We start from the raw sequence: 16,072 nt of genomic DNA, 5'->3' as shown, positions 1-16,072 counted from the left end.
GAGAAGACATACAAGTAATTTTTTGTTCTCTAGGAAAAAGGTAATTTTGTTTACTCTACGAACAATAACAATAATAATTGTCTACAAATTTGTGTATGAAAATTGTTAAGAGTTGAGCAGAAAAGAACCAATATTAGAGAGGGTACAAAGGAAAAAAGGCTCAAATAGAATTAAAATGATACATTTTTCTCAATATGCATCAGTAGCCATTAAAGCCTGACCCAACTGAAAATGTTATACATCTCTTAGTATGTGGTGGTTACACAAGGACACACGTATGTAAAAATTCATTGTGCCACGAATTTAAGATCCAATCACTTCACTATGTTTGTAGTATCTCAAGGGGAAAAAGTTGTTTAAAAAAAAAAAAAATCACCCAGCATTGCACCACTTAGGAATATATGCTCGGGGCGCCTGGGTGGCTCAGTGGGTTAAAGCCTCTGCTTTCGGCTCGGGTCGTGATCTCAGGGTCCTGGGATCGAGCCCCACATCGGGCTCTCTGCTCAGCAGGGAGCCTGCTTCCTCCTCTCTCTCTCTCTGCCTGTCTCTCCGCCTACTTGTGATCTCTGTCTGTCAAAAAACAAATAAAATCTTAAAAAAAAAAAAGGGATATATGCTCAATAAAAAATTAAAGATAGAAATCAAGTAATTTATATAAAAAAGATGGTTTTGTCCATGACATGTATATGGCAAACTATTAGAAACATCTCAGATGCCATTATGAAGTTAATTAATTTTTATTTATCTGTATAATGGAATACTATAGAGCTGAATTTATTGGTTATTTTAGAGAAGAGTATTTAATGATACTTTCACAGAATATTAATCAAATCAATTTACAAAAATATAGAGAGAGTATAATCTAAGTTTTTAATCCAAATTGATAAATATGTTAGGAAGAAGCAGACAAATTTCCTAGATGATCTACATGGACTTTTAATAATGCGATAACTTCGGTGAGATTACAGGCAGCTGTTTTCTTCTTTGGCCTTTTGTGTGTTTTCCCAGTATACTAAAAAAGTGATTCTGGTAGGAAAGTATGAAATGAATATCACACATATATGTTAGAAGACATCGTTAGCGCCTTCTGCATTGCTAGAAGAATTGCATTTCTGGCCCTGCCACTTCCGTCTGTGGGGTTAGCTCCTCCCCAGTGTGGGACCTTCTCCGTCTGGTCCAAATGTGAGTAAAATAGTACTTTCTAGTGAGATAAAGGAAAGTCATTATAAAGTAAATATGGAAAAAATTCTTTTTCAAAGTAATTTAATATGTTTGACAATATTTTAGAAATATGTCCAATTCGTAAGATCATCAGAATAGTTTTATATTATCATCAGTGGCTATACTTACATCATTCTGTCTACATCCCTGAGTAATAATTTAAATATGCAAGACTGGCATGGAAGAGTAAACCAACTTGAATACCGGCTCCTACCTGATGGCCACCTCACATTTGGGGGTCTCCCTCTGATCAAGAAACACTCCACTTGGGCACCACAGAAGAGATAATTCCTAAGATATCCATACTTAAAATAAAACTATATGGAGTAAACTCACAAGTTAAAAGATATAGAGTTTGGATTTTAAAAGTTCCAGACGTGGGTTCTTGTTTACAAGAAGACACTAAAACGTAAGCGTACTAAAAAGTTGAATGTAAAAGAGACATATTAGGAAAACACCAAAATAAAGCATTATGATGGGTTAAAGCCTGCTTAAAATAAACTACAAAACTGGGAGAGTAGAGGGGCTTATTACCTAATGATACATTCTGTTAACTAAAAGGATGTAGCAATACAAATATGAGGCAAAAGTTAATAGAACTATAGCAGGAAATGCCTAAAAGATTGTAATTAAAATGTTTTCCTTAACAATTATTCACAGGTAGGCAAAGAACAGAATATATCAAAAATACAGTCAACAAGGGTGAACCTCTAGAGTTCTCCTTCTAGCGATTTTTTAAATATATGTTTTACCTAATTCAAAAAATTCAAAAAATTGATCAGCACTAGGCCATAAAACCCTCAAATTTCAATACATATATTATACAGGATGTAATTTTATGAGTCTGAAGTTAATCATGAACAGAAAAATGCTTTGCTTTTTCAGCTCTCAGAACTCAAGAAAAATGCAATGCGGTAATAACCCTCAGAGTCAAATGCCTTGTTTTTGTTTGCTCTGTTTGTTTTGTTGCTGTTTATTATCACATTTTTTCATAACTGAGAATTTTCATCTCTCCTTCTATTTGTCTATTGCTTCCTTTGTTACTTTACTACCCATTAACCCTCCCAAAGTCTCCCTCTTAAGTCTCAAACTGCTTTTCATTTTAAATGGTAGGATAAGCACTTAGGAGTTTATATGTCATTAAGATGGTCCCACTGGCTTTTGTGTTTAAAACCTCTGAGTTTGGCTTTTCTGTGTCTTTAACATTAAAACAAAGCCAAAAGAAAAAAAAATCAAAACAAAGTAAAAACTTGAGTTAAAGCAGTTACATAAGAAAGTTAAGTAACTGTAAATAGAACATCAGTGGATATTTATAATTGAAACCAATAATAGGGAAATTGGGAAGTTTACAAAAATACAGATTTAAAATCAATTCACAATTTTCAGCTTGAATTCTGCAAAGGGTGACTAAAAAAAAAAAAGCTTGTGTGAGTGTGATATATGATTTCCATGATAAATGCTAGCATGGATTGCATGATTTAGTCCACAAAATAAGTTTCTTTCATTTTACAAGATCGAGTTTCTAGACGCAACTGCAGAGGGGTGATTAGCACTGCTTTGCCTCACTGGAATTACCCAAATACTCTTCTTATCCTTTGTTCCCAACAGTCTTTACTCTTCTTATTCATTGCCAGCTGGAAGGTAAATGGGTCTATAGAAACTACTCATAGAAGTAAGTGGGAATTCAGTGAGGGACACTGAGCTTTTCTGGCTGGTAATTTGCTTGATTAGTTGCATATAGTCTATGTGTTCATGTTATTCTTAGATGTCTCTTGTGCATACTTTCAGATCATGTGTCCTCTTTTTCCATATGTTTCTTATCCTTATCCTTTCTTCTGCTTGGAAGGGAAAGGTTGCCTATGACAACTGAAGTTATGTTTTTAGTTCATTTATGTTATTTGCTTGAACATTCTTTTTTTCTTCCAGAATGAGATGGAATCTGACCAAAATATATTCCTGCATCAGCCAAATGTCATCCTTACTTCTGTCCATTAAAAATTGTGGTTCACTTTTTAAGAATCATTGCCAGAGGCCAAAAAAAAAAAAAAATTAAGCTAGAATACTCTACTTTGTTTCAATCCAAAATCTCAAGATTGTCACTTTTCTAGATATATATTAAAAATGCTTGGGTGTATGTGTGCACACACACAGAGCATAGGCCCTAATCTGTGAGCACATATGCGTTACAAGAAAAAAAATATATATATATATAAATATATATATTTAAATAGTTATATATTATACATCAAAAATTATATATTTACAAGAAAAAAATTTCAGTCAGCCTTATTTTTGAAATTAAGACTGTCTCAGAAAATATAGGATATACATGTTCACAAACAGCTCTTGTAATTTAAGATTTTTTTTTTTTAATTTATTTAGTCAGAGAGAGAGAACGAGAGCGAGCACAGGCAGACAGAATGGCAGGCAGAGTCAGAGGGAGAAGCAGGCTCCCCGTGGAGCAAGGAGCCCGATGTGGGACTCGATCCCAGGACGCCGGGATCATGACCTGAGCCGAAGGCAGCTGCTTAGCTCTTGTAATTTAAACCTGCTTTAGCTTTTCTGTTTTTCTTAGCTCAGTTTTTCATAACGAGACTAGATACCCACTTGAAATTTAGGGGACATGGTTTCAAATTCATTTTATTTTGTCTATGTTTAATACTAATAATATCCTCCATCAAAATAAAATCCTACAGAGTGAATGTGGAATTTTAAGAAAACGTGTATAATCCAGTGTTGCATGGGGTAACGTATGTAGACCTTTGTGCTAGTTGTTAAAGCCATTTTTCTGCTTCCACTCCTGCCTCCTGCTCTCTGCTTTGTGACGCTGAGGTTGGCGTTCTGCAGGCCGCATTTCCCTTGCACAAGTAGGGGGTGGTAGAGAGATAGTGGTAGGCTGGAAAAGGAGGGCTCAATCTATTCCTGTTTGCCTTTTGTCCTGTCAGGGTCACCCCGCAATTCCTCTCTTCCCTGCCAGTAGCAAGTTGACAGTTGATCCAACACTTTGAGAATCCTCTTCAGCAGGCTTCCTAAGGCACATCAGCACCCGCTGGCTGCTTTGCCCTCCTCTTAGGTTTCAAACCCAGGTCCATGAGCCTCTTCTCTAAGCTTCGGAGGCACCAGCACCGGCCCATGGGGCGACCACCTCAGAGATCTGAGTCTCAGCTCCTGCAGTTTTCTAAGTTTTCAATCTCTTCTCCCTTCTCTCCAGATCTAGCAATAGCTGCAGGTAATTCCTTCTTGAAGTTATTATTTCTGTGCTACCCTACTGTTTCCTTTATTGCCATTTCTCTTCTTCAGTATCTGGTTAATAACTCTTTAAATTAAATTATCCCTAGCGAAATGAACAGTATACTTTCTGTTCCTGTTCCTTTACCCAGCACTGACATAATGCATTTTGTTCTCATATACAGGCTCAGAACCTGTATCATTTACTGAGGTGTAGATATTGTAACATCTATGTAGAGCACATACATGTAATCCAGATAACACCTATATATGACATCCGAGTGTCAGCAAGTATTGTATGTATTTTAGGGGAATGGGCTTTTTGACAGAGGCTCTGAGACACATAATTTGGAAGTTAGTTATAGTATATCTTTTAAGAGTATTAGTTACAATTGAAAAGGGTATTGCTCTAATCAAATCAACTCATTAGTGGAACCTGTTAGATATATTTAGATATATGTGTCATCAGAAATAAAAGTCACATTACAATATACAATTGAAAAACCTACAAATTCTGTTATATTTTGGTCATAAACACTGAGAAAGATTAGTGATTTATGTAATATTAATTCTTTTTTCTCCTTTTAGCAACCAAAGCACATAAAGATTAAGTTACAGTGATACAAAAATAACACGAAATTAGGATGCCTACCATCAAACTTAATTTTTCAAATCTTTTTAAAGAGCAGTCTACACAATAAGAAAAAAGTCAGTTAAAGTTAAAATTATACCATTTTCAGGGACACTTTAACCATTGGAATTTTCAACCATACAGTATTGATAAAATTGAAGAAATACATTGACTTAGCCCAGTGTATGTTTAATTTGCAAGGCATGTACCTAGCCCTCACCAGGAACATGTTCTTAGTGTTTAGCCACCCCAAATCACGAGGTGTTGGTAATTCATCAACTGTCTAGTCTCCGACCAGGCCACCAACTTCAGGCTCTGTAAACTCAACATTGTGAATAGAAACTCAACATACTTTACATCATCAGTTTGGCCAGTGTTAGTAGCAATGGAAAAAGCAACATGGAACCAGGGACAAATGGGGATGTGTGGAAGTGGCTGATCGTTGCCTTATCCTTACAAACAGAACCTACGATGACAGAGTTCTCAGTCGTAGGACTATTTCCCAGATACACTTGAAGCTAGTTTTAACAATGTACCTAATTTCAGTTAATGAAGTGTAATCAGAAGTGTTTTGTGGTACTTTCAGCATGTTTAATTGGGAGGCAGTAGGTGGAAATTACACTTCTGGGTAAGATAGATTAGATAGCAATGGAACAGCACTTTTGCGGAAAATAACTATAAAATATGGATAAAATACAGAAGGAAAATGTTTAATGGCAGTCAAGAGACAAAAAAGAGCTGGGGAAAGGGAGCTGAAGAAAAACTGTCAGGAGTTCAGCTGAGCTGGAGAGAAGCTGAGCCATGGGGTGTTGAATAGCCGATTCAAGCAACAAGCCAAAAATGAGAGAGTTAAACCTTAGTCACTTACTGAGAGGGTAAGTGGCGAAAACCAACGAACATTTTGACTCCTTGATTCCATTTTCCTCCATGGAATGGTGCACCCTTTGAAAGTCAGGTGGATCAGTGCCAGTGTGGGGGTTATCCCGCAGTTGAAGGAGTCCTGAACAAAAGGCTCCCAAGGTTATGGACCATGGCGGTTGGGGTGAGGTAAGGGAAAAGCAACAGGAGCAGGAAAGTACTGGGTGCTGAGTCATAGTGGGAGAAAGTGTCTTGGTTTCCCACACCTCCCCCCATAAGGAGAGCTTGGCAAAAATACCTGAAGGGGATCTTGGCCCAAGGCCCAAGATTAAAAGATCTAAACATGAAGGCTCTGGGGTAGGTATTTAAATATGTGAGGGAACACCCAGGCAGAGGGGCCTGAGTTCCTGACAGTAATTCCCTTCAGAGACTTTCCATGCATGGGTTGTGCCCCGAATTTGGTGTGAGGAGGGTAGCTTTCCTCTTTGAGGTCTGTCAGGGAAAGCCTTTGCAGTTGCCTATGACCAGGCCTGAGGAAGCACATGGAAGGTTTTAATCAGGAGCCAGAATCTTGAGAGGTGAAATAACTTTTGCATCGGCTTTTACTCTGGGGTGAGTTGATGAGGCAGGTGCAGTGTGGAATCGGAGCTCTGAGCCGCAGAGGAAGCTGCTGGAGGATAGAGGCATCAACAGAGTCATGATCGAATTTGGCAGCCCCAAGCATGTGGTTAATTGTCCCCTGAAAATATTTGCCAAATCCTGGGCTATATGGGACGGAAGAGTTAAAAGTTGTGTGAAAAGCATGACAGGGCTAACGACAGACTCGTAAGACAATGATTACAGTTTAGGACCCGAAACTGGAAGGGGGCCACGGAGAGGGCCCTGACCTCTTGGCTGAGTCCAGGTTATACTAGAAGTATGGTAAGCATTAATGGGGCTACAGTGCAGCCACGACTGGCAACAGTTCCTGTTAAGCCCCCATTGTTCTCGCGTAGCAGGAGAAAGGTCAATACTATCTGGAGGAATGAATCAGGCTGTAAGCAAGCCTCTGCAATCTTTTACTACAGAATAATTAGTTATTAATAAAAACTGGTAGACTGCAAGACCACTGTCAAGACCAAAAATAAAATAAATGAAATAGAAGCAAGTTCACACATAATTGAAAAACCATTACCGCCTGACAAAGACCTCAGAATAATTATGAATAGTATATCACGATCCTAGAAACAGATGAAAAGATGGAGATTTTGGCGGAGAATTGCCATCTCTAAAGGGAAAGAAACAGACTCCTAGAAGTGAAGATAACTTATCAAAATGTTGTTCTGTTTTAAATAAAGTCTTTGAATAATGAAGGTTGGGAGAGAAAGATTACTGAAATTGACACGTTAGTACAAACTTTAATAATGAAGTACAGAGAGAAAAAAAGAACATTAAAAATAGTACAGTCGTAGGAGATTTGTGAGACAGGAAAGGTCTAATATACATGCAATGGGAGTCCCTAAAGGAGAGACGTTAAAAATAAGGCAGAAGCAATATTTTAAGAGAATTCTACAGAACACTGAACAGCAGATTAAGGAAGTTCTGCCACACAGGCAAGATAAATGCAGAGCATACCCCAAATCCTAATAATAATAATAAAAAAGAAACTACAGAGGAGCAAAGATGGTGAAAATGGTTAAGCAATCTGAAGGAAAGAAACTTTTCCCTCAAAGAAACAAGACCTACAGCTGGCTTCTCAAGAGGAATGACAGGAATTGTAAGCTAACAGAATTATATAGGATGCAGAAAGATAACTACCAGTCCAGAGCCCATTAATCAGCAAAAGATCCTTCAAAAACAAAGTGAATGCACGTTTTTCAGAGGATTTTTACTGAGATCATTAAAAGAAACACTGAATGGCATTCAGGTGGAAGAAAATGTATCCTTGCAGGGGAAATAGTAATGCAGTAAAAATGAAATACATCCTAGGATGCCCAGGGGGTTCATTTGGTTAAGTGTCTGCCTTGGCTCATTTGGTTAAGTGTCTCATTTGGTTAAGTGACCCTGCCATCCAGGGTCCTGGGATGGAGCCCTCTGTCAGTCTTCCTGCCTAGCAGAGAGGCAGCTTCTCCCTCTCCTTTTGCAGCTCCCTCTGCTTGTTCTCTCCTTTCATAAATACATAAAATATTACAAAATATACATCTTAAAAATATACAGGAAAGTATAAGTGAATATTGACTGAAAACAAAACAATAGTGGTGGTGTCTTGTTGATTTAAGTAACAAATCAGTGTTAAAATGCTTGACACCTGTCTGAACTACCCAGGGAGGGTCCATGAAAGTGTGGTCGTGCACTGCTGCTGTAACTTAAAGGGAAACTTTCATACTATCCGGAGCCCTGGATGTCCTGCAAGTGAAGCAGGTGGATGTCCTCAAATTCTTTACAGTAGGAACGTACTCAGGTGGCACGGACCTTGACCTCCCAATGGAACAGTACATCTACAAAAGGAAAAGGGGTGGCATCTACATCATAAATCTGAAAAGAAGCTGCAAGCTTCTGCTGGCACCTCGTGCCATTGTTGCCCTTGAAAACCTGGCCAATGTCAATGTCCCGCCACCCAGGAATCCTGGCCAGGTGAGCTGTGCTGAAGTTGCTGGTGCTCCTGGAACCACGCCTATTGCCGGCTGCCCTGCTCCTGGAACCTTCCCTGACCAGGTCCAGGCGGCCTTCTGGGAGCCAGGACTTCTGGGGGTTCTCAATCCCAAGGCTGACCACCAGCCTGTCACAGAGGTGCTTTAACCTCTGCCTGCCACCACTCTGCGGAGACCCTCCTCTGCACCATGTGGATGTTGCCATGCTTTGCCACAACGAGGACATTCACTCTGGGTGTGATGCCAGAGAGGATGTTCTGCGCATGCGTGGCACGGTTTTCCCGCGAACCCCCGTGGGAAATCATGCCTGATTTCTACTTCTGCAGAGATCCTGAAGACATCGGAAAGGAAGCACAAGGCTGTTGTCTTGTGGTTGGTCACAGCCAACCAGGAATTTCAGAGTGGACGGACTGCTCTAGCTCCTGAATTCACCGCTGTCCCACCTGAAGCTGCAGCCTGGTCTGACAGCGCACGGGGCCCCTCTGTGCTGTCGTGCGGCTCCCTGCTGAGGCCTGGAGCGCTGGGGTCTGCGGCTCCCGCTGCTCCGGCCCCCGGATGGGGTGGGTCGGAACAACCACTGGGGGATCTTAACTGCTCTTCCACAAAGGCAAACAAAATGGAAATAAGGCTGAATGAGAAGTCAACACTTTCTAAAAAAGTAACAATAAAATAAAATCCATGACAACGAGTTTACCAAAGTTGAGAGGGGGTAAATTGAATTAAAATGTCCTCAGGTTCAAGTATAATTAGGAAGAGTGGTAAAAGCTATGATTTTTTGGGGGGGGGGGATTGTAATATGTCAAAATTACATGTAATTATGGCTATTACTAAAAGAGTGGTAAAAGTAAGTTTAACAATTTAATAGAACAAAATGGAATAATGAAATATTTTATCAGGAAAGAGGCAAGAAAGAAAAGGGAACATAAAACAGACAGATTAAATTAAAAACAGAGTGGTAGAGTCGATATGAATCAAATATGTCAGTGTCAGTAATTATATTAAAAATTAATAAAATTCTCCAATTAAAAGACTAAGTGGCCAAGGAATACAAAACCATGTGTTGTATGCTGGGTCACGGTGGGAAGGAACCACATTTTTAGAGCTCTGTTGATGACAGGGAGTCAGGTCACAGCCACATCTGTTTCCATGGGGGAAGGAGACACGCAGAGTCAATGGAGAAAGTCTGGGCAAGGTTCAGAACAGGGAAAGGAAGCAGTGAGACTGTGGGTGAGGGCTTCTGGGCTAGTGAGTGTCCTGTCGTTGCTTCCACATCTGCACCTGATGGGCGGTGGGTTTGCTGCTCTGTTCTACACGTGTCAGAGGGGATTCCTTTGATCAGAGTGTTGCATGTACACACGTGTTGGCGAGACATTCCCTTGTCATTTACCGCCTGTGAGAGTATCAGAGCACAATGCCGGTGGCTGTACTGGGCTTTTAAAGTCTTAACATACACTGACAGCTGTCCTGCTGGTTGGCAGATCAGAAGCCTCAGTCATGGTAACACTGACTTTGGAGATATCACACCTTTGCTCACGGACATGATTGATAAACTCCAAAAAAGCTCCCCTGCTTGCTCTATGAATCGAGTTTTTTGGGACTGTGTGGCTGGATCTGCAACCTTCAGTCCCTCTGGAAGTCAGGGAAATACTGTTTCTTGTTTGTTTGCTGGTTTGTTTGTTTTCAGCCTTCCACCACCAAAAGGAAAGCTTTAAAACTGACCAGACTCTGAGTCCTGTAGGGTTTGTATCCCGCTGGGGCACTCCATATGGTCATTTCTGCTGGGTGGCAGGGAAATTATTCCCGTTAACAGGTTCCAAACCAACAGGCTTGGAAGCTATTCAGCCAGCTGAAGTTCTCTACCTTCGGGACATCACAACTTTCATGATTCCTTAGAGCTATAAATCTTCGAGATTAATGATTTTCCTGATTGTAGCCTCTGGCAAAGAGAAGCAGCTCCTTTGAGTTTAGAACTTGCACCGTCGCTGACGCAGTTGCCAGGTACACTCCTCTGGAAAAGCAGCGATTAGTTTTTTACTTGGCTCTTGTCAAAATTGAATATCTGATCTAGGGAGGTTCTGTTACTCTTTTTCTGACATTTGGGGGTGGGACTTTTGGGTTTAATCAACCACCTTGCTATTTAGTTTCCACTTGTCCCATCTTTCTCGATTCCTTTCTTTTCCCTCTTTTCCTTCTTTTTTGTATGAATGAAGGATTCCTTATAATTCCATTATTTTCCCTTTGTTGGCTCACTTCCTGTAACACTATATAATGTCATTTTCGTGGGTGCTTTAAGGTTTATATTGTACATCTTTATTACGGCCTACTTCAAATACTATTCTATTACTTTGTGTACACAGCAAGAATCTTAAAATACTTCCATTTCTTCTTTCCCAGCTTTGCCCTATTGTTACACATTTTACTGCTTTGTGTGCTGTTTATCTCGTCACATTGTTATTCTTCTGGCTGTAAGCAGTCCATTATCTTTTAAAGAGATTTATAGGTCAAGAAATAAAAACCCTTTTGGACCCGTGCTGTTCCCATAGTTGGTGCTCTTTATCCCTTTATGTAAATCCACGTTCCTATCTGGTATCATTTCCTTCCGCTTTGAAGGAAGGGCTTCCTCTAACATTGCTTCTGGTGAAGCACTGTCCATGATGAGTTTTTGAAGCTCTTGTAAGTTTATGACCATACGAAATGGTGGTGAGAATGTAGAGCCACTAAAGGCCCGTATACTGCTGGAGGCAATGTGGAAAGGTAGAATCACGTTGGAAAACTGACGGTTTCCTGAAAAATGTAGCAGACGCCTCCCATGTGATCTACCCATTCCACTCTTAGGTATCTACCCAAGAGAAACAAAACTTTGTGTTCAGAGACTCATATACAAATGTTTGTAGTACATTTGATTATAATATCCCAAATGGGAGAAAACCCAAATATTTATTGATAGGTGAATGGATAAAAAATTTTACAGCATTCCCACACTAAGGAATCCTACTCAGCGATAAAAAGAAGTGATTATTGATATACATGACCCTATGGATACATTTCAAAATCATTGTTCTGAGTGGAAGAGGTCAGGTAGAGTGTATACATTGTTATGATTCCATGTATGTAAAGTTCTAGAAATTTCAAACTCACCTACAGTAGCAGGAGCCAGATCAGTGACTGCCTGGTATTAGGAGCTCAGGGAGGGACAAATACAAGAAAGACAAAGGAAACTTTCTAGTGTAACTGAAAAGTTTAATATCTTGATTGTCGTGATGGTTTTATGGGTGTATATATGTCCAAAATTATCAAATGGTGCAACTTTAATATGTAGAGTTTATTGGACCTTTTCAGTATGAATTGAGATAAAATTACATCAGTGTTCTTTTGGATAGTCTATACTCGGTATTTTCCAAACTGTGTTAAATTTCAAATGAAAGTGTTAATATCTAATACAATTTTTTTAGACCTAATTTAATATTCTCCACTTTCTTCCTTAAATTATTTAATTTTACATAAGTGTTGGTAGGTTAAATTGCTTATGATTTGGACACACTGGAATTTTTCAATCTTGTTTATCCTCACCTATACATATCAATTTGTGGTTCTCATCCAAGACTGAAGTATGTCTTTGCTCCTTTCTCCTCCAGGGGACATTGGGCAATGTCTGCAGACATTTTAATTTGCCACACCCTGGAGAGGGCTACTGGCCTCTGATGGCTAGAGGCCAAAATGCTACTAGATACCCTACAGTGCATAACCCAGTCCCACAACAAAGACTTTGCCAGCTCACATGTCCATAGTGCCAAGGTTGAGATGAATGTACATTATTAATTATTGATTATGTTGAATGGTAGAAAACAAATAGAAATGAATAAATATAGAGAAAATATTTTAAATGCAAAAATATACAGAAAATAATAAGTTAATCTTGTTTCTTAGTGATAGGATAAAATGAAAGTTTATCATTTGAGCTACTTTAAGAATTCCAGGGACACCTGGGTGGCTCAGTCATGTAAGCGCCTGCCTTTGGCTCAGGTATGATCCCAGGGTCCTGGGATGGAGCCTCGTATTGGGCTCCCTACTCAGCGGGAAGCCTGCTTCTCCCTCTGCCTGCCGTTCCCCCTACTTGTGCTCTATCTTTCTCTCTCTCTGACAAAGAAATAAAAAGCGGGGGAGGGGCGCCTGGGTGTGTCAGTGGGTTATAGCCTCTGCCTTCAGCTCTGGTCATGATCTCAGGGTCCTGGGATCCGTCCTGGGATCGAGCCCCACATCGGGCTCTCTGCTCAGCGGGGAGCCTGCTTCCTCCTCTCTCTGCCTGCCTCTCTGCCTACTTGTGATCTCTCTCTCTGTGTCAAATAAATAAATAAAATCTTAAAAAAAAAAAAAAAGAAGAATTCCATACATGAAGTGTATGGCATCTTAAAAAAAAAAAGTCTTTTTTATTCCAAATAACAGAGTGACTTCTATAGAGACTTAGAACAACTCCTAAAAATATTGCCAATGAGCAGTTAAATTTTTATAAAAAGATGGAACCTGATTACATTTCATAGTAATTTAAACTGCAGTAATGTCCTAAAATATCTAAAATGAAGGAAATAATGTGCAATGTTTCTTCTGGCTCGCTAGCCCTTCTCTCAACAAATATCTTTCATACCATATTGTTTTCACTGTTAGTCTCCCAGCAGATCTTTTCATGAAAGAACAAAACAAAGCTAAGGAAAATTAATAGAATAAATAGAGTAAGAATTTACATTATGTAATATTGTGGTATTTGTCTATTATTTAAAAAAATATGTTTTGAGCACAAAAAAATTCCAGCGACTTAGTAAATATTTTAATGAAGATAATGAATCCAGTTACACTGGTTAAATTTCGACATATTTCTTTTTTTTTTAAATTGTATTATTAAGACAGTTCTAACCTTCAGAAGTGTCCTGTCTTCTGCTCGCTGAGTTTCGGAGTAGAAGTTATTTGCCTTTTCATGATTTTGCTATCAATCTGGGGAGTGTCATAGTGTTGGCTCTGTTGATGTATTCTAAACCCGCTCAAAAATGGAGACATAAACATGGTAGCACAAGACTAATTTAAGATTAGATATGGGGTATCTTTCTCAATGTTGTTTTAGTTTGCCTAGTGGGAAAAGAGTAACTCTGCTGCTTAATCCTGTTAATTAGCTTTTGGCAAACACAGCTACAAACAGTTTAAAAATCGTATCTCACTCTGGTGTATGGAGGTTTAATAGAACAGGCTGATGGCTACGGCTTGCCCTTACTGCTCCATTTCAGTCACCCTGCCAACTCGTTACTGCTGTGGCTTCCATTCTAGAAAGCAGACAATTAGAGGGAAGGAGGGGCTGGAGGCTTTTTTTTTTTTTTTAAAGTCTCCCTTAAAATGTGTCTCCAAAGGGCGAACCATATCATATTAGCTCTAAACACCTTAAATCAATTTCTGATGTCTGTGTATTGCGGAATCTGAAGTGGCTTCATGAAAATAATGTCCGATGCTGACTTCCCAGTCATGGCTCCCGGAAGGGGCTGGAAGCCTTCACAGATCTAATCAGGAGAGAAAATGAATGCACCAGACAATGAGGCAGGCGTAGCTTCAGTTGAACCCAGTTCTTCCAGTCCTCCGCAAGGAGCATTGTCCCTCCGTGTGTCACAGCCAGAGGGATAGCTGACAGAAAACACCACAAAGGAAGAAACACAGGAAGAGACAAGCCCAGGAGTCTATTGTAGCTGTGAAAAGAACATCAGGGAGTCCCGTTCCCATGGGCTTTGTCCGTGTTCCGTAATTATTTTTAGGCAGCAGGGAAAAGATTTTGCTTTGGGGATTCGGATGGATATCTCTAGAAGGAAGAGAATATATACAAGTTGTAAATAAAAGCAGCGGGCCTCCGGTAATAGGGTCAATGGCCTCAAAATACGGGACAATCGTCAACGTGTTGTGGGCAGCAAATTTTCCATTACAGTTTTTCCTTATTTAGACTTTCGTAGCATTAAAGTGGATTAGGAATAACCTTGCACGTGAATTTCTGTAGCCACCCATACCCCCCGTGTTTCAGTCTTCCTCCTCTTTTCTCTTCCTGTTTTCTGTTCTAATTGTTTCCCGGTTTATTTTGGGGTCTTCTGGATTCTAACATGAACCGAGAACTTCCTATCCAGTAGGCATTGTGTTAGGCGCTTAAAAATGTTTTTATCCTTTGATTCCAAGTCATCGCACATGACGCTGCTATTATGCACCATATAGTTGTGAAAAATGGTGCTCCCAAGCTTAACTAATCATCACATGTTCTGTCGGTCAGTAACAGAGTTAGAACGGAGGTCTGCCTGTCTCCAGGACCCAAACTCGGGTGGTTTCCCTATGACTTGCCCCTTACATATGGCCCCCGCCTCCGTGATGCCTTCCCTTGGTTGAAGGCCAGCGATACTGCCTGACCCACCGGGCTCACACGTGTACTTGTGAGCCCCCACGCTGAATCGTTGAACCCCCTAAGTTTCGGTTATGCTGAGTGCAACTTGAAGGGGAAAGTGCCTTTATGCGAGCCTGTCTTGCAAAACTTGATAAAATGTTACCACAATTTTTGTTATAAACCGAATTTGAATTTTATATCACTTAAATCGCCTCAAGTTTTAAATTTAAAAACAGCGACTGACGTTGTTCAAGGGGAAACTGAGATTGCGGCAGGGGTGTTCTCAGTTCTGTTTCGTAACGGCTTCCATGCCCGAGAAGGATGCCGCCCCGGAGCCCAGGGCCCGTACCCGCCGAGAGGGAGGGAGGGTCGTTTTGTGCTCGCCGAACTGAACATCTCTCAAACTCAGGGGTGATGCGGTCCCTGGGATCCGAGAGTGCCCTGGATTAATAACTGAGGATGCAACAGATTAGTAAGTTAGAGACAGATGTGTGGATGTTTGGGGGAAATAAATATGTTTGGTTCAACACACATTTTTCTGAATGGCAAATGTGCTACTAGTTCTTTGTCGAGGGAATTTTACCATCTCCTCTAACTTATAAATAAATCATAGTGTGACTGTATGGGTGATATTTATGTATCTTAAAATTATATATTTTACAATTGCATATTACCATGTGTTATTATTACATCCTGCGATAGCATAATATTCTCAGCTATTGATCACCACCTTTTTTCCCGTGGTAACGGCCCCCCAGCTCCACATGAGAATGGACTAAGCTTCTTGGAGAAAGGAATCCTAACTATGCAAGGCCTAGTAATTTTGTTTCAGGATTTTATCTCTGAGCTTTTATTAATGGTTAAAATATCTTCAGATTTAGATAACCCAGAAACCTGGGATGTAACCAGGAAGTGCTATCTTAGCACATTGTTTGCTAATGTCTGCTGTTAACTCTGTATTTAAAAGAATGCTGTAATGGGTAAATAGAAGTCGAGATAAATCCTATTACTCATTCCTGTATCACACCTTGAAAAAATATTTCAATGCTGCTTAATGTGGCTGCATGTGACAGTCACATATAGGATTAAATAGTCTAAGTGATGGCC

General features: G+C 39.9%; 1 pseudogene across 1 annotated transcript; it reads left to right on the top strand.

Moving 5' to 3' along the window:
- Nucleotides 1–6,110: 6,110 nt before the first annotated feature.
- On the top strand, nt 6,111–8,994 carry LOC309855506 (small ribosomal subunit protein uS2B pseudogene; annotated as a pseudogene). The gene is made up of 2 exons: nt 6,111–6,127; nt 8,290–8,994. The product of its transcript is annotated as a small ribosomal subunit protein uS2B pseudogene (transcript).
- The last annotated feature ends 7,078 nt before the right edge of the window (nt 8,995–16,072 follow it).

This window comes from Mustela nivalis (assembly GCF_964662115.1).
Source record: "Mustela nivalis genome assembly, chromosome: 20".
In the NCBI taxonomy this organism is placed as follows: Eukaryota; Metazoa; Chordata; class Mammalia; order Carnivora; family Mustelidae; genus Mustela; species Mustela nivalis.
Note: the sequence above shows the minus strand (reverse complement) of the source record. Positions and strands in the feature narration are given on the sequence as shown.